Source organism: Pistacia vera, unplaced genomic scaffold, assembly GCF_008641045.1.
Source record: "Pistacia vera cultivar Batoury unplaced genomic scaffold, PisVer_v2 Contig39, whole genome shotgun sequence".
Lineage (NCBI taxonomy): Eukaryota > Viridiplantae > Streptophyta > Magnoliopsida > Sapindales > Anacardiaceae > Pistacia > Pistacia vera.
In genome coordinates, this window is record NW_022196212.1 from 637,508 (window position 1) to 653,969 (window position 16,462).

Below are 16,462 nucleotides of genomic sequence, written 5' to 3' on the forward strand. Positions count from 1 at the left end.
GTGTTCAGTTTTTTCCTTTGTTGAGTTTTAGCTTGAGGGACGATGTTGACAGAAGAAGAAGTTCAAGCTTCAAACTCAGAAAGTATGAACTGCATGCATGCACAATCTTCTGGTTCACGTGCATCAGTTAAATAATAACAAACTTGCTTTTGGTTAAGCAATTGGTCAGTTGTTAAAGCAAGTTGCAGTGTTAAAGCAACTTGCAGAGCAACTTGCATGCAGTAATGCAAGTGATAATCAACTTGCACACGGGGCAAGTATTGAAAAAGATGGAATAAGATAAACTTCTTCTTTTCAGAATTCTTTACTTTCTGCTCTGTTTTTAGTTTCTTTTTTCTGCTCTGTTTTGTTTTTCCTCTGTTCATGGTATCAGAGCTATTGACATACGTCAATGGCAGATCCTAAGACACCCCTCACATCAGTTCTCAACACAGAAGGAAAAGCCATGAATTCAACTTCAGTCTCAACCCTGAATAGCGCGCTACCTACCATCACCGTAAAACTTGGAGAACGAAATTATGCCTACTGGAAATCCCAAGTCCTCCCTTCACTAAAAGCTTACGAGCTAGAAGGTTTTGTTACAGGTGACAAACCTTGTCCTTCTCCCTTTACTATTTCTGAAACTGATGAATCAAAACAAACGGTCAATCAAGAACAGTTAGCTTGGAAAAGAATTGATCAGTTGTTATTTAGCTGGTTGATATCCACCATCTCAGAAACTATGTTCAGGCACGTTGCTAACTGTGTTACAGCATTTGATATATGGCACACACTAGAGATGCATTTTCTAACAGACTCTAAGTCTAGGATCCTTCATCTAAGAAATCAACTACAAACGACTAGAAAAGACAACTCTAGCATAAATGATTATGTGCTCAGGATGAAGGAAATTGCAGACTCTTTGACCACCAGTGGTGTGGTTGTAGCAGATGAAGAATTACTCTTATACATTCTTGATGGACTTGGAACTGAGTATGATGCAATGGTGGCTACTTTAACTGCTAGGAGTAGTGAAGTATCATTACAAGAAGCACAATTCTTGTTACATAAACACGAAATGAGACTGGAGAAACAACATTCTGCCTATATTGGTTTTCATGAAGCTGCTGCTTTCCTGGCAAACAAACAGCCCTCCAACACTCAACTGACCACGCCAATGCCAAACACCTCAGGACCACAAACAAATCACCCTATACATCATTTCTCTCACTCCCAAAATCAACATGAACCAAAACACTCCTATCTACCTCCTCAAAATTTCCAACCNATATATATATATATATATATATATATATAGAGAGAGAGAGAGAGAGAGAGAGAGAGAGAGAGAGTAATCCCCCTAAGGTATGATACATTTGCAAAATTTTCCTGAGGTTTTTGAAATAACAGATTTCCCCTATTGTTAATAAACTATTAATGGGCTGTTAAAATCTATATTATAATGAGTTAGTCCATATTACCAAGCCGTTCTCCTACTCTTTTTTTTTTTAACAACTAAAACTTAACAATAAAGGGATTTTTATTATTTCTGAAACCTTAAGGCTTGTAATTATATCATACCTTAGGAGGACTAATTGATTAACTAAAAAATATACTATAAAGGGATTAGATAAGATCAGGGATCATAGTATACAAGGATTAAATAAAATCAGGAATATGGCTATGATTCCTATGAGGAATATAATTATTGTTAGGAGCAAATAAGATAATAAATATGACTATGCTCTGATTGTTGTAAGGAATATTATTATAGTTAGGAGTTCATTTAGTGAAAATAATAGCAAACATTAACATGTATGAATATAGTACATAATTATTACTATAAGCAATGATCGATATAAAAAAGTACAACACCCCTTATACTAATTAATAACAACACAATAAATCCAGTACCTAACCCGCTAATAATTAATAAAATGGAAACAATCTAAATTTCTACACCAACCCATGATGTTTAATCATTCTTTTTACATTTGTTAAATATGAAGCCTTAAACGACACCATTTTAACTTAAGCCAAGAAAGCCCAATACAACACCGTTGTGACTTAAACTGACACTTCATCCTGATCGTTGGTTTGAGAACAGATCTGACAGCTGAAGACTTAAGCTGAGTCAAACCTATAAAAGCTAATGATGCTTCAGTTTCCAAGTAACGCGTTTTTCTCTATGTTTAATATCTCTCTGAGTTACAAAATTAGGGTTCAAGATTAGGGTTTGCTGTGTGGGTGTAAATCTGCGGGTAATCTGTCCATTAAGTTGTGTGTCTTAGTGGGGTGGGAACCTGGTGTAGAGTTCTTATTTCAGATTGTAGGTTTACTATTGTTATTCTAAATCCTGTTTGATCTTGGTTGAAATCTTGTAAAGGGAGAGAGTTTGAGGGTTGTAACCGTTCTTGATCATAATAGTAAGTGCAGCGAGCATCCATATTCTGGAGCACAACGTGGACGTAGCTTGTTCAATATTGAACAAGCGAACCACGGTAAATACTGTGTGTTTGGTTTGCGTTGATTGTGTGTTTGTTGGTTGATGTTTGCTTGATTTGAGTAGAGTGGATTTACAACAGTGGTATCAGAGCCTTGTTTAGGTCTAAGGTGTATCTAGGTTTAAGAATCGTTTAACTTTTGACAAATTCGAAAATTAGGGTTTGTCAGATTTTAGGGGTTTTTCGATTTAAAGGTTCCTAGATCATTAGGACTTCAAATCTTGCTGAATCGTGGGATTAATTCGTGAGATTAGGTCACAAACACAAGGGATCGACGAATTTTGGGCAAAATCAAAATTAGGGTTTTGTTAGAATTCGGGGGTTTTCTTTCAAATTAGGGTTTCGAATCTTACTGAATCTGTTTAAGAGTATTTCGGCTGGAACACCAGTGACCGTCTTAAAAACTGCCTGGCAGTGCTTGGCAACCTCTGGTATAACAACGCCACATACTTCTTAGACTGTTTTTTTTTTCTTTTGCCTTGTCATTACATTATAATGAGCACTACTTGCATGGAGATCTCCCAATACGATGGGAAGATCGATTTTAAAACATGGAAAAAGAAAATGAAGGCCTTGTTATCTCACAACAAGGTCGGGATCACACTTGAAAAGGATGAGTCCAAATGGCCAAAAGAAATGAAAAAGAAAAAGGAAGAAGTGGACGAAAAAGCATACAATTTGACCATTATGAACCTGTTAGACACCGTGCTGCAAAAGGTGGATGGTGTGGAATCTCCAATTCCACTCTGGGGTAAACTCGAGTCTCTGTATGCTCTTAAATCTGCCCCTAATTTAGCTTTCTTGAAAGGTGCTTTATTTTCTTATAAAATGGACATAGGTAAATCCCTAGATGACAATCTTGATGAATTCTTAAAAATGACCCTAACCCTAAAAGGAACTGACCAAGAACTAGGAGATTCAAGCCTTGTTATGATTCTGTTAAATTCCCTACCTGAAGAATATTTAGTGGTTAAGAATGCACTCCAGTATAGTGGGACAATATCTAGTGTGGACTTGATTCTTTTTGGACTAAAATCTAGGGAATTAGAATTAAAGATCCAGAAGCGTAATGGTAGCAATTTGTTTGTGAAAGGGAAGGTTGAGGTTGGGCAATCTAGTAAAGATAATGGAAAAACCCATCAGAGAAATGTAGGCTTTAAAAACAAGAAGAACAGTAAAGGAAATGGTAGAACTAAAGGGGAATCTAGGAAATGTTTCTTCTATAATAAGGTAGGACACCTAAAGAAAAATTACTATGATTGGATCAAAAAGAACAAACAGAATAGTACAGAGACAAACCTAGCCAGCTCTAGTAGCAACCTAGAAATATCAGAAGCCCTTACCATTTCTAATACATCTAGAGGCAGTGAATGGGTACTAGACTCAGGTTGTAGCTTCCATATGAGCCCTAACAAAGACTGGTTTCAAAGACTTAAAATTTGGGATTAGGAAACTGTCTTTATGGGGAATAACCACTCCTGTGAGGTTCAAGGGATAGGGGATATAACCATTAAGCTAAATAATGGTAAGTTAGTATTACTAATAAGGGTCAGGTTTATACATGAACTAAAACGTAACCTAATTTCCTTGGGAACCTTGGATGAATCAGGCTGTTCTTATAAGGCTCAAAATGGGTGTATGGAAGTCTACAAAAATGGAAATGTGTTAATGAAGGGGGTTAAGAAAAATGGGCTTTATATATTGTGTGGACAGTTCTATCCTGATGTTTCTAATTCTGTTTTATGGTCTACTAACATATCTGCTGCAGCAAAATGGCACTTGAGATTAGGCCATGTAGACCAGAATGGCATGAATGCATTGAAATAGCAAGGTTATTTTGGTAGTGATGTTGTAACTGCTCTAGATTTTTGTGAAACTTGCATCCTTGGAAAACAGCACAGGATAAGTTTTCAAAAAGGAACTCATCTTGTTCCAAACTTTCTAGACTATGTCCATGCTGACCTTTGGGGTCTAGAAAAGGTGAAGTCACATGGAGGGAACATATACTTCCTTTCCATAGTGGATGATTACAGTAGAGAGGTATAGGTATACCTCCTTAGGACTAAGGACGAAGCCCTAACCAAGTTCAAAGGTTGGAAAACCCTTGTAGAAACATAATTGGGTAGAAAGGTCAAAACCCTTAGAATTGATAATGGTTTGGAGTTCTATAACCTAGAGTTTGACACATACTGCCAAAATCAGGGGTTACAAAGGCATAGAACTGTCAGGGCAACCCCACAACAAAATTGGGTTGCAGAGAGAATGAATAGGACTTTCCTAGAAAGGGCCAGGTGTCTTCTGTTCATTGTTGGGCTACCCAAAACTTTTTAGGGAGAAGCCTTAACTACACCTGCTTATTTGATCAATAGAAGTCTATTTAGCTCAATAGGTTTTAAATGCCTTGAAGAGAGATGGTCTGGAAGGAAACCTAACCTAAACCACCTAAGGGTTTTTGGGTGTGCAGCATATGCACATACAAGAGGGGGTAAGCTTAAACCCAGGTCTCTAAAATGTGTCTTCCTAGGGTACCAGGATGGTACAAAAGGTTATAGGTTGTGGGAGAAAAATGCACCAGGAGTTAGGATCATAATAAGCCGAGATGTAGTCTTTAATGAGCTAACCTTCCCTTGCAAAGTGCCTACTGACAATGCAGGTAACTCAAGAACAGATCCTGAACTGCCTGATCAAACAAAGAGATCACAGTTTGAGGTGGAGCCACAAAACCTGCCAGAGCACTTAGAACAACTTGAACAAATAGAACCAGAAAATACCACACTGCAGAACATTGGGGACCAATATGAAGAAACTGCGCAGCCTGAGAACAATGAAAAAGAACGGGATAAGAACCTAGCAGACTACCAATTGGCTACAGACAGAGTCAGGAGGGAAATAAGGCCCCCAAACAGATACAGTTATGTAGATTTGATCTACACAGCCCTTGTGGTTGGGGTAGAAACACTAAGATCTGAACCAGAGACATATCAGGAAGCTGTGAGTTCAAAAGACAGTAAAAAGTGGATGGAAGCAATGAAGGAGGAGATGAAATCCTTAAGACAGAACAATACTTGGACTCTGGTCCCAAAACCTACTGACCAGAAGCTAATTGACTGCAAGTGGCTTTATAAATTGAAGGAAGGTCTAACAATATCAGACCCTCCAAGATACAAAGCAAGACTGGTGGCAAAGGGCTACACACAAATGGCAGGTATAGACTTTACAGAAGTTTTCTCTCTTGTAGTTAAGTTTAAAACAATTAGACTTATGCTAGCTGTAATAACTCAATATGATCTAGAACTGGAACAGTTAGATGTTAAAACAACTTTTTTACATGGTGAATTGGAAGAGAAAATTTATATGAGTCAGCCATTGGGGTTTAGAGATAGAAACCTGTCTGAGCATGCCTGCCTATTGCACAAGTCCTTGTATGGACTCAAACAATCCCCTAGGCAATGGTACAAAAGATTTGACTCCTTTATAGTGGGAATTGGGTTCATTAGGAGTGCTTATGATAACTGTTTGTATTATGCTTGCTTTAATAACATACCTATGTACTTACTGCTATACGTAGATGACATGTTGATAATCAGTAAGTCCAAACCTCAAATAGATGAATTAAAAGCAAAATTAAATGCTGAATTTGAGATGACAGATCTAGGATCTGCAAAAAGGATATTAGGGATGATGATTGATAGGAATAGAAAAGAAAATAGACTGAAACTCCATCAATTCCCATATCTGCAGAAACTAACATCTAGGTTTGGTTTGACTGATGCTAAAACTGTAAATGTGCCCTTACAAGTCATTTCACCTTAAGCAAAGTTCAATCCCCCAAAACTGATGTAGATAGGATTAAAATGGAAAACATCCCCTACTCCAGTGCCATAGGATCAGTGATGTATTCAATGATAAGCACTAGGCCTTATCTTTCATTTGCAATATCTCTATTAAGTAGGTTTATGTCAAATCCAGGAATAGAGCATTGGGTTGCCTTAAAATGGACACTTAGATACATTAACACTACAATGCATGTTGGATTAGAGTATTACAAAAGAACTCCTACACTTGATCTTGTTGGTTATATGGATTCTGACTTTGCAGGAGATCGTGATTCAAGGAAGTCCACCACAGCTTATTATTTCACTTTAGGTGGAAACTGCATTAGTTGGAAATCCCAGCTTCAACCATTAGTGGCATTGTCCACAACAGAAGCTGAGTTTGTGGCAGTAACTGATGCTTTCAAAGAGGCAATCTGGCTATAAGGGATTTTGAAAGAGATAAACTTGATGAATGGCCCTGTGACTGTATATTCTGACAGTCAAAGTGCCATTCATCTAAGAAAAAACCCAGTATACCATGAGAGGACGAAGCATGTGGATGTAAAGTATCATTTTGTCCGAGATCAGATTTCAAAGGGAACTGTTAGCCTGTTGAAAATTCCAACTGAAGAAAACCCATCTGATATGGGAACCAAAGTTGTAACTGCTGTAAAGTTCAAGCACTGCTTGTACATTCTTCACATCAACTGAATTCAATAGAACAAAGAAGGAGTATGAGAATTGCTTGCTGCACCTGCTGGTTACTGACAAAGGAAAGAATAAGGCTTCAAGGTGGAGATTGTTAAATATGAAGCCTTAAACGACATCGTTTTAACTTAAGCTAAGAAAGCCCAATACGACACTGTTGTAACTTAAACCGACACTTCATCCTAATCGTTGGTTTGAGAACAAATCTGACGGCTGAAGACTTAGTTGAGTCAAACCTATAAAAGTTGATGATGCTTTAGTTTCAAAGTAACGTGTTTTTCACTCTGTTTGATATCTCTATGAGTTACAAAATTAGGGTTTAAGATTAGGGTTTGCTGTGTGGGTGTAAATCTGTGGGTAATATGTCCATAAAGTTGTGTTTCTTAGTAGGGTGGGAACCTGGTGTAGAGTTCTTATTTCAGATTGTAGGTTTATTGTTGTTATTCTAAATCCTGTTTGATCTTGGTTGAAATCTTGTAAAGGGAGAGAGTTTGAGGGTTGTAACCATTCTTGATCGTAATAGTAAGTGCAGCGAGCATCCATATTCTAGAGCTCAACATGGACGTAGCTTGTTCAATATTGAACAAGTGAACCACGGTAAATACTGTGTGTTGAATCTGTTTGGTTTGCGTTGATTGTGTGTTTGTTGGTTGATGTTTGCTTGATTTGAGTATAGTGGATTTACAACAACATTCTAGATCCTATATATAACTCAGCATGCTCTCGTAACCTTAAATTAGTCTTCACCTTCTAAATAAGTTGTACATGCATGAAATATTTTATTCTTAAAAAAAAACTTGTATTTATATTTATATTTCTATTTCTAATCAAACTCATATTTCTTTATATAACAATTATATTTATCTTTTAATAACTTTTCTAAATAAAAAAATAAATTTACAAGTAAACAATTGTATATAAAGAGTCACAATAACCCATCAGAATTAAATGACATCTACGTGGCCTTATTATTATTATTATTAGGATTAAATTATATCTATATGTACAAGACAAGAATATGTTACATATGGAATGATATTGAAAGAGCTTTTTAAATACCATGGTTCGCATAATCTCCTCAACATGTGATATGGTTAACCTTCGTAATCAATCCCATTTACAGGAAGAGCTTGACAATTGTATCCAATTTCTGTAACAAATTTTAATTTATTTACTTATAATAGAAAAGGCTGGGGTCCAACTTTACTTCTCAACCACCCGTTGGTAAAATTAATAAAATTGAAGATGTTATTACTGGTTATGCATGTCATGTTTAAATTGTTTGATATATTTTCCAATTTGTTGGGGAAAATGAGAGCATCGAAGAAGAAGAAATTTGGGGAAAATCGTATTGCTTCTATTATTCCTTTTTTTTTTTTTTTTTTTTTTTTTTTACATACTACAGTGGTAAATATACAACTTGCTCAGTTAACTCTATTTACAATTAAACCAACTAATTAACTAGACAACTAACTAACCAACAACTAACCACTTTACAATACTTACAATAGATACAGTTAATACCCACCCTCAAGTTGGAGGGTGATAGAGATCAAGAACCCCCAACTTGTGTAACATTTTGCAATGTAAACTGCTGCCAAGATCCTTGGTTAGTATATTGGCTGGTTGTTCCAAAGAAGGAATGTAAGCTGTCTTCAATTTTGAGTTGTTCCCTAACAATGTGGCAATCTCTGTCAATGTGTTTTGTCCTCTTATGAAACATGGGATTAGACACTATGTGATTTGCAGCTTGATTATCATAATGGAGAGGAATAGGAACCAGCTTAGGAAAACCAAGTTCTATAAGGAGTTGCACCAACCACATAATCTCACATACGGTAGAAGCCATTGCCCTATACTCAGCTTCAGTAGATGATTTTGAGATAGTTGCTTGCCTTTTGGATTTCTAGGAAATCAAAGATTTACCAAGAAATATACAATATCCTGCGACTGATTTCTTGTCATGAGACAAGAACCCCAATCATTCCATAGTATTTTCTGCTAGAAAATACAAACCCAACCTGGAACTGACTTAATATATTTAACAACTTTAAGTGCAGCCACCAAATGAGATTCCTTGGGCTTATGCATGAATTGGCTTAACAAGTTTACAGAGTAGTTTAAATCAGATCGTGTCATTAACAAATACAGTAGTTTCCCTCCTAACCTCTGATAAACACTTGGGTCTAGAAGTGGAGGATCATCACCAGTGGGAAATATGTCATCATAAGCAACATATGTGAGCTTCCTATTAGATTCCATAGGAACTGAAGAGGGCTTAGAACCAGATAAACCTGATTCAAAAATGAGCTCTAATGCATACTTTCTTTGGCATGAGTTGATAACCTTAGAAGATCTAGCAACCTTAAACCCCAAGAAGTATGTCAACATTCCCAAATTCTTCAATTTAAAATTAGAATGCAGCATCTGTTTGGTTTGATGAATCATATCAATATTATTTCCTGTGATAACTATGTCATCAACATATACCAATAACAAGACAATATTAGAATCTGCACTCTTGATAAACAAAGAATAATCTACCTTTGATTGAGTAAAACCTCTAGCAATAAGAGCTTGTGTTAGCTTAATATTCCAGGCTCTAGAAGTCTGCTTCAATCCATAGAGGGATTTGTAAAGCCTACAAACAGTGTTCTGCCCCCCTGCTTTGCAAATCCTTGAGGCAAACTCATGTATATTTTCTCATGTAAATCCCCATGTAAAAAAGCATTATCAACATCTAGTTGATAAAGAGGCCAATCATGGAATGAAGTTAATGTCAAAATGGTTCTAACAGTAACCATTTTTATGACAAGGGAAAAAATCTCATCATAATCGATGCCAACTTGCTGTGTATACCCCATAGCAACCAACCTTGCTTTATACCTTTCCAAGGAACCATCAGCTTTATATTTAAGCTTGTATACCCACTTACAACCTATAGGGATCTTACCAGGAGGAAGAGGAACTAAGGACTAGGTTTTATTGTGTTCCAAGGCTTGGATTTCCTTCTAGATAGCAGCCACCCAATTTGGATTTTGAGAGGCTTGAGAAAAACTAGAAGGTTCCTCCAGAGTTTGATGGGAAAAATATGCTTGGTAAGTAGGGGAAATATGAGCATAGGATATAAATTTGGAAATTGGATAGGGAAAATTGGAAAGGTTGGCTAAAAGATTGGAAATGATAGGACAAACAAAATCTGAAGTCCAGATTGGAGGTCTAGTAACTCGACTGGATTGCCTAATAGGTAGGGGAGGAATAGGCTGATGTAAGTTAATGGTTTCAGGCTGATCAATGAAAGTAGCAAGAGGTGATGAGGGAGTTGTTGTGTTCTAGATAATAGCAGGAGAAGGGGAAATTACATAGATTGATCTGACTCCAAATCAAGAAAAGTAGTGTCAATAGGAAAAGGAGACTGTGCTGAATTAGACCAAGTAAACGGAAATTTAGACTCATGAGAAACAGTGACGCAACGTGAAGAAAGATTATAAAGAAAATTACCCTTTTGGGTGAGAGAATAACCCAAAAATACACAAGGAACAGACCTTGGGGATAACTTGTCCTTAGAAGTAAGGATGGCAGCATAAGCCAAGGAACCAAATACTTTTAATGATCCAAAGAAGGAGGTTTTCCAAAAAAAAAAAATTCAGAAGGTGATATGTTATGAAGGACAGGAGTGGGATATTTGTTTATTAGGTACACAGCAGTTTGTACACAGTAACCCCATAGATAATTTAGAATATTAGATTGGAATTTCAAGACCTTAGCTACCTACAGAATGTGCCTATGTTTCCTCTCAACAACCTCACTCTGTTGAGGGGAATAGGCACAAGAGCTTTGATGTAAAATGCCTTTATTAGTGAATAAAGCATGACAAACCTTATTGTAAAACTCAAGCCCATTATTTGTCCTAACACATTTTGGAGTAAAATGGTATTGGGTATGTACCATTTGGAGAAAGTGTTTAATGGTAGTAAAAGTATCAGACTTGAATTGCATGAGAAAGAGCCAAGTGACCCTAGAATAGTCATCTACTATTGTTAAGAAATACATGGCATTACCATGAGTTGGTGTCCGATATGGACCCTAGAAGATAAAAAACATTATGGGATTGGGAACTGCTGTGAGGAAAAGGTGTCTTGGTTTGTTTAGCTAATGGGCAAACAACACAACGTGGAATGTTATTAGACATATTCAGTTTAGGATGCAGAAATTGCAAAACTGAATAAGGTGCATGTCCTAATCGTTGATGCCACAATTCAAGATTAGAAGATGAACTTGTAGACATGAAGGAAACGGGAGAAAACAAAGTTTTATTCAACTGTAAATTGAAAGCTACAATACTGTTTGAATGCGTAACATTGGATGCATTTTAGGAGTGCATAATTGGAAGTCATATGATATGTGGCCCTTGTATCTATGATCCAACTATTATCATCCAAGCAAGATAGTAAAGTAGTGGAAATACTTGCCAAATTGGCAGCTGGAGAACTATTTTCTTTGCCGAGTAGCTGAAGAATTTGTTGGTATTGTTCTAAAGTCAGCACTGGTCCAACTAGTGAATCAACATTACTAGCATCTACAACATTCGAGGTTGAATTTTGAACTGTGTTCTGAATTTGTGCTTGATTAGTTGGAGTCTTTGTTTTGGAATTTGTTGTCCCTTGTGTGAATTGGTAATCCGTAGGATAACCATTCAATTTATAGCAATTATCTCTTTTATGCCTAGGTAAGTGATAGTAGTCACATTCAACATATGGTTTCTTCCCTTTGTATAGAATATATTTGGGGTGTGTTTGCAAAATATCAGACTTATGTAATCTTGGGGGTTTGTCTGTAAAATATCATACTGGGGGTTTGTCTGTAAAATATCATACTTATGTAATGCGGTGTGTTTTGGCTTATTAATGTGTATGAATGCAATACAAGTGTGTAACTGTTTTCAGTTAGTAAAGTTAGTAAAATTTTCTCTCCAAACAGAGTCTCGGTTTCTCTCTGGTTTTCTTGTATTTTTTCTTGATTTTCTTCTAATCTTTCACTTTGTATCTCTGCCCCTAATTTTGATTTTTATTATTGTTGTTCTGAGCATAAAGAGTTGTGGTCACCTCCGAATTAACGTTCATTCCAGTCAAAATCCTTTGGCTCTCATCTTGATTAACTACCGAATAAGCTTGCTTTACAGTTGGCAGAGGATTCATCAATAGAATCTGAGTTCTTACCATCGAATATGAGTTGTTTAAAACAATCAAGAACTGTAGTAGTTTTTGTTGATTAAGGTGTTCAAGAATCACCTTTGCAAAAATACTGTCTGGAGCAGGTAGGCTAACCAAGGAATCCAGCTCATCCCAAAGTGATTTGAGCTTATTGTAGTATATCACCACTATGTTACTACCTTGTGTCAAAATGATAATTTCACAATGAATCCCAAACACTTTAGTGCCATTAACCTTATGATATTGTTCTTTCAAATCTTGCCAGACTTGTGATGCATTTGTCGAATAGACTATTCCATTAAAAATTTCTTTTGAAACAGAATTGAAGATCCATGCAAGAACAAGAGAATTACATCTCTCCCACTATGGAACTAAACGAGCATGTACCTAAGACTTCATACAGGATCCATCAACAAACCCTAGCTTATTTTTGGTACACAACGAAACAGTCATTGCTTGGCTCCAGATTCCATAATTTTCGATGCCTACAAGTTGTTCAGATACTAATACGGAACTTGGTGTGTTTGAAGGATGTACATAAAGGGACGAATTAGAGTCAACCGTAGGTACTACTGATTCTTAATTTGAAGTCGCCATGCAATTGTCAAGAATCTTGAGCTAGAGATTAAAGAGCTTCAAATCTTCGACGAGCTTTCACAAAATGAAATCAAGTATGACTTTGAGCTTTGTAATCAAGAATCTTGACCTGGAGATTAAAGAACAAGTATGACTTTGAGCTTCGCAAGAGCAAAAATTGAGTATTTGATTGATCTGATCTCAGATCTAAAAGCAGAAGATTTCGCGCTTTGATACCATGTTGGAGAAAATGAGAGCACCGAATAAGAAATTTGGGGAAAATCGTATTGCTTCTATTATTCCTCTTTTTTTTTTTTTTTTTTTTTTTACAAACTACAGTGGTAAATATACAACTTGCTCAGTTAACTCTGGCTACAATTAAACCAACTAATTAACTAGACAACTAACTAACCAACAACTAACGACTTTACAATATTCACAAGATATACAGTTAATACAATTAAATTTGAACAAAAACAACTTTGATAATTCAAATTAAGTCTAGTAACACAATTTGAATTTGCCTTTATACCTATACTCATTTCAACTAGTGTGCTTGTTTTTATTTAATATATATAACATGTTAGAGCAACTTCAATGATGTTCTTTATTTTAAAGAGCATCTTTCATATAAATAAAGAACATTTTTATTAATTTTTAAATATAAAGAACAAGATTCTTATTTAAATCCAATGAATTCTTTAAATTTTAGGAGAGAGAATGTGTTTTTTCGGAAAAAAAAAAAACAAAATTTAATAAAAGAGATAAATCATAAATAAAATACATAAAAACTTGCAATTTATTATTTAAAATTAGGATAAAGAGCAAAATTTAACTCTCTAAATGTGAGGAGTCAAACTCACATTTAATTTATATTTAAAGAATAAAGAATCTATTTGACTCTTTTTTTTATGGATAAACTCTTTATAATAAAGAGTTTAGATCATGAGCATTTCCAATAGTGCTCTGTATTTTGAAGAGTATCTTTCATATAAATAAAGAGTATCTTCATTAATTTTAAAATATAAAGAATATATTTTTTATTCAAATCTAATAGACTCTTTAAATTTAATAAAGATGTTCTTTATTTTTAAGAAAGAGACTTAATGAGAAAGAAAATTAATAAATAAAATGCATAAGAACTTGTAATTTATTAATTAAAATTAGGATAGAGAGTGAAATTTGACTCTCTAAATGTGAAAAGCTAAACTCACTCTCTAATTTATATTTTAAAGATAAAGAGTCATTGAACTCTTATTTTTATGGATAAACTCTTTATAATAAAGAGTTTGAGTTATATAAAAAGTTTTTTAAAAATACTCTTAGACGTAATAATAATTTGCTACAAACCATCATCCTTAAGAACGAGATGCACGAGATTACTATTAACACAGACGTGGGTAGTATTAATTTACGAGATACCATCATCCTTGAGAACGAGATGCACGAGACTACTATTAATATGGCGGCCGATTGGTGCTTAATGGAAGTAGAAGTCAAGAACTGAATTGAGTTTGAGAGAGACAATTCAATTTGTATGCAGTTGATAATCTCTTCGAGCTATTTAATGTTATCTGGACAGTAATAGAAATTAGTCATGGTGTTCTCACGTCGGACTGCATTTTTAATTATTGTCACGTCAATCCGTGCTAAAAACATATTTTATTACTTATTTTCATCGACCTTTATAAGGGCGCTGGACCCACAAATACTAACAACAGTTATGTTGATGGGTAACGTTATCTTTTTTATGGACCGTTAGATCACTCTTTCACCATTAAAGTCATTTAAGGTTAACTTAAGGGTCCGATTATTTTATTATTTTGTCATACCCTACTTAATATGTTTGTTTCTTTATTCTCAAAATCTAACCATATTATATTGAACTATTTTAAACCCGTTAAGTTTGTTAATTTAACTAAACACTTCCAACAAAAAAATTTTATAAATTGACAAGAATACCATCATCTATCTACATTTGCTAGATTCTGACCACCATCATTGAAAGATGGCTAAAATCTACCATCATGACATACTATTAACTAGATATGGCCGATAATACACCAATCTAGTATTTTTACCAGATCCACCGAGGATTTAACTAGAAAATACCATATCTAAGACTAAATATCTAATTGTTGATGGCCACATCTGGTTGTCGATGACGGCCATAACTTTGGTCGACAACTAGATGTGACCAGATCTGATCATAGATCTGATATTTTCTAGCCTATCTTCCAGCAATGGTGGGCAGAATCTGGCAAATGTGGGTGGATGAGGGTATTTTTATTAATTTATAAACTTTTTATTGTAAATAGTGTTTAACTAAATTATTGTTAATTTTTAAATCCTACATTTTACTAATAACAACTTAACTTTTTCATAAATACTACTCAAAATAATAAAACAAATAAAGCCTAAGATCGAGTGCAAAACTTCAACATTATTCATCTAACACTTGTATATAGTTTACGGCCAAAATGAAATGAACTTATATATTGCCTGCGCATAATTCTCAAGTCTTAATCATAGATTAAAATAATAATAAAATAAAAAATAAGGGTAAATTATATAAACTTAAATTTGTGACATTAATTTCTAGTAATTTTTTTATTGCAGTATAATAGTTAAGATTTGATGAGTTGATATAAAAATAATTCTTTTTAACTAATCTCTCATAACTAAGGGTTTAAAATAAATTACACCACTGTTTTAAGTTAAAATTTAAATTGACACAGCAATAGCAAAAATAAATATATATTATAGATTTCAATCTTATATTATTGACAAAATACAATTTCCTGTTCGTTGGATTCAGAGGATTGAACCATAGCTCATGCTTGAGGTGGCCATGTCTTCTAAAACTTCAAAACTTTATGAAGAGAGATAGATTAACAAATACTGTTCACAACTTTCTCTCACAAATACTGACGTGCCAACTTGTAATTGGTTAGGCGGGATGATGCATGATTTCACAAACATGTATATGTAACAAGTGCACTAGTCACAAAAAGTAATAAAGTGATAAGTATAATATCATTCCCATGAGGATAATGTTACTAAGTACCGATTTCTCTAGTTTAAGTCGTAATTGAAGCAACAATAAATTGGATTGATAGAAAATTAACAAACTAAATACAAATTAACAAAATATAAATGAATGATAATGAAAGTAAAGGAAAACCCCAAAACTGAACTAATTAAACAATGCTAAAAAATGCTAGGGTGTTGATTTCACTTAGATACGCTAACCCAAATCATAGAATCTATTACCCAAGTTTTAATTCCTTGATTGAAAATCGAATTCCTTAAGTTGTCTGGTACTCCTTCTCAGTTATACCATCCCACCTATTCCTATTAATCTTCCAAACCCAAAAATTGAAGTTTAATAGTTCAAGGTCTCTTAAGCTTTGTAAAATTCTATCTAGCTTTCATAAATCGCATTTATCTATTTTTAGTTTTCACTCAATCTATGGTATTTATCTCAAGAGGCACATATCAAAAATCACTTCTCAGTCTCATTGTGAACAACACACATTTGAATGGTGATCAAGCATCCAAAAGTCATTAAGTGAAGAGACAAACACTCAATCATGAAATTAAAACTCAAAGTAAGTCAATTCGTATAAAATTGAATCATTGTATCAAGTTACATCAAACCCTAGCT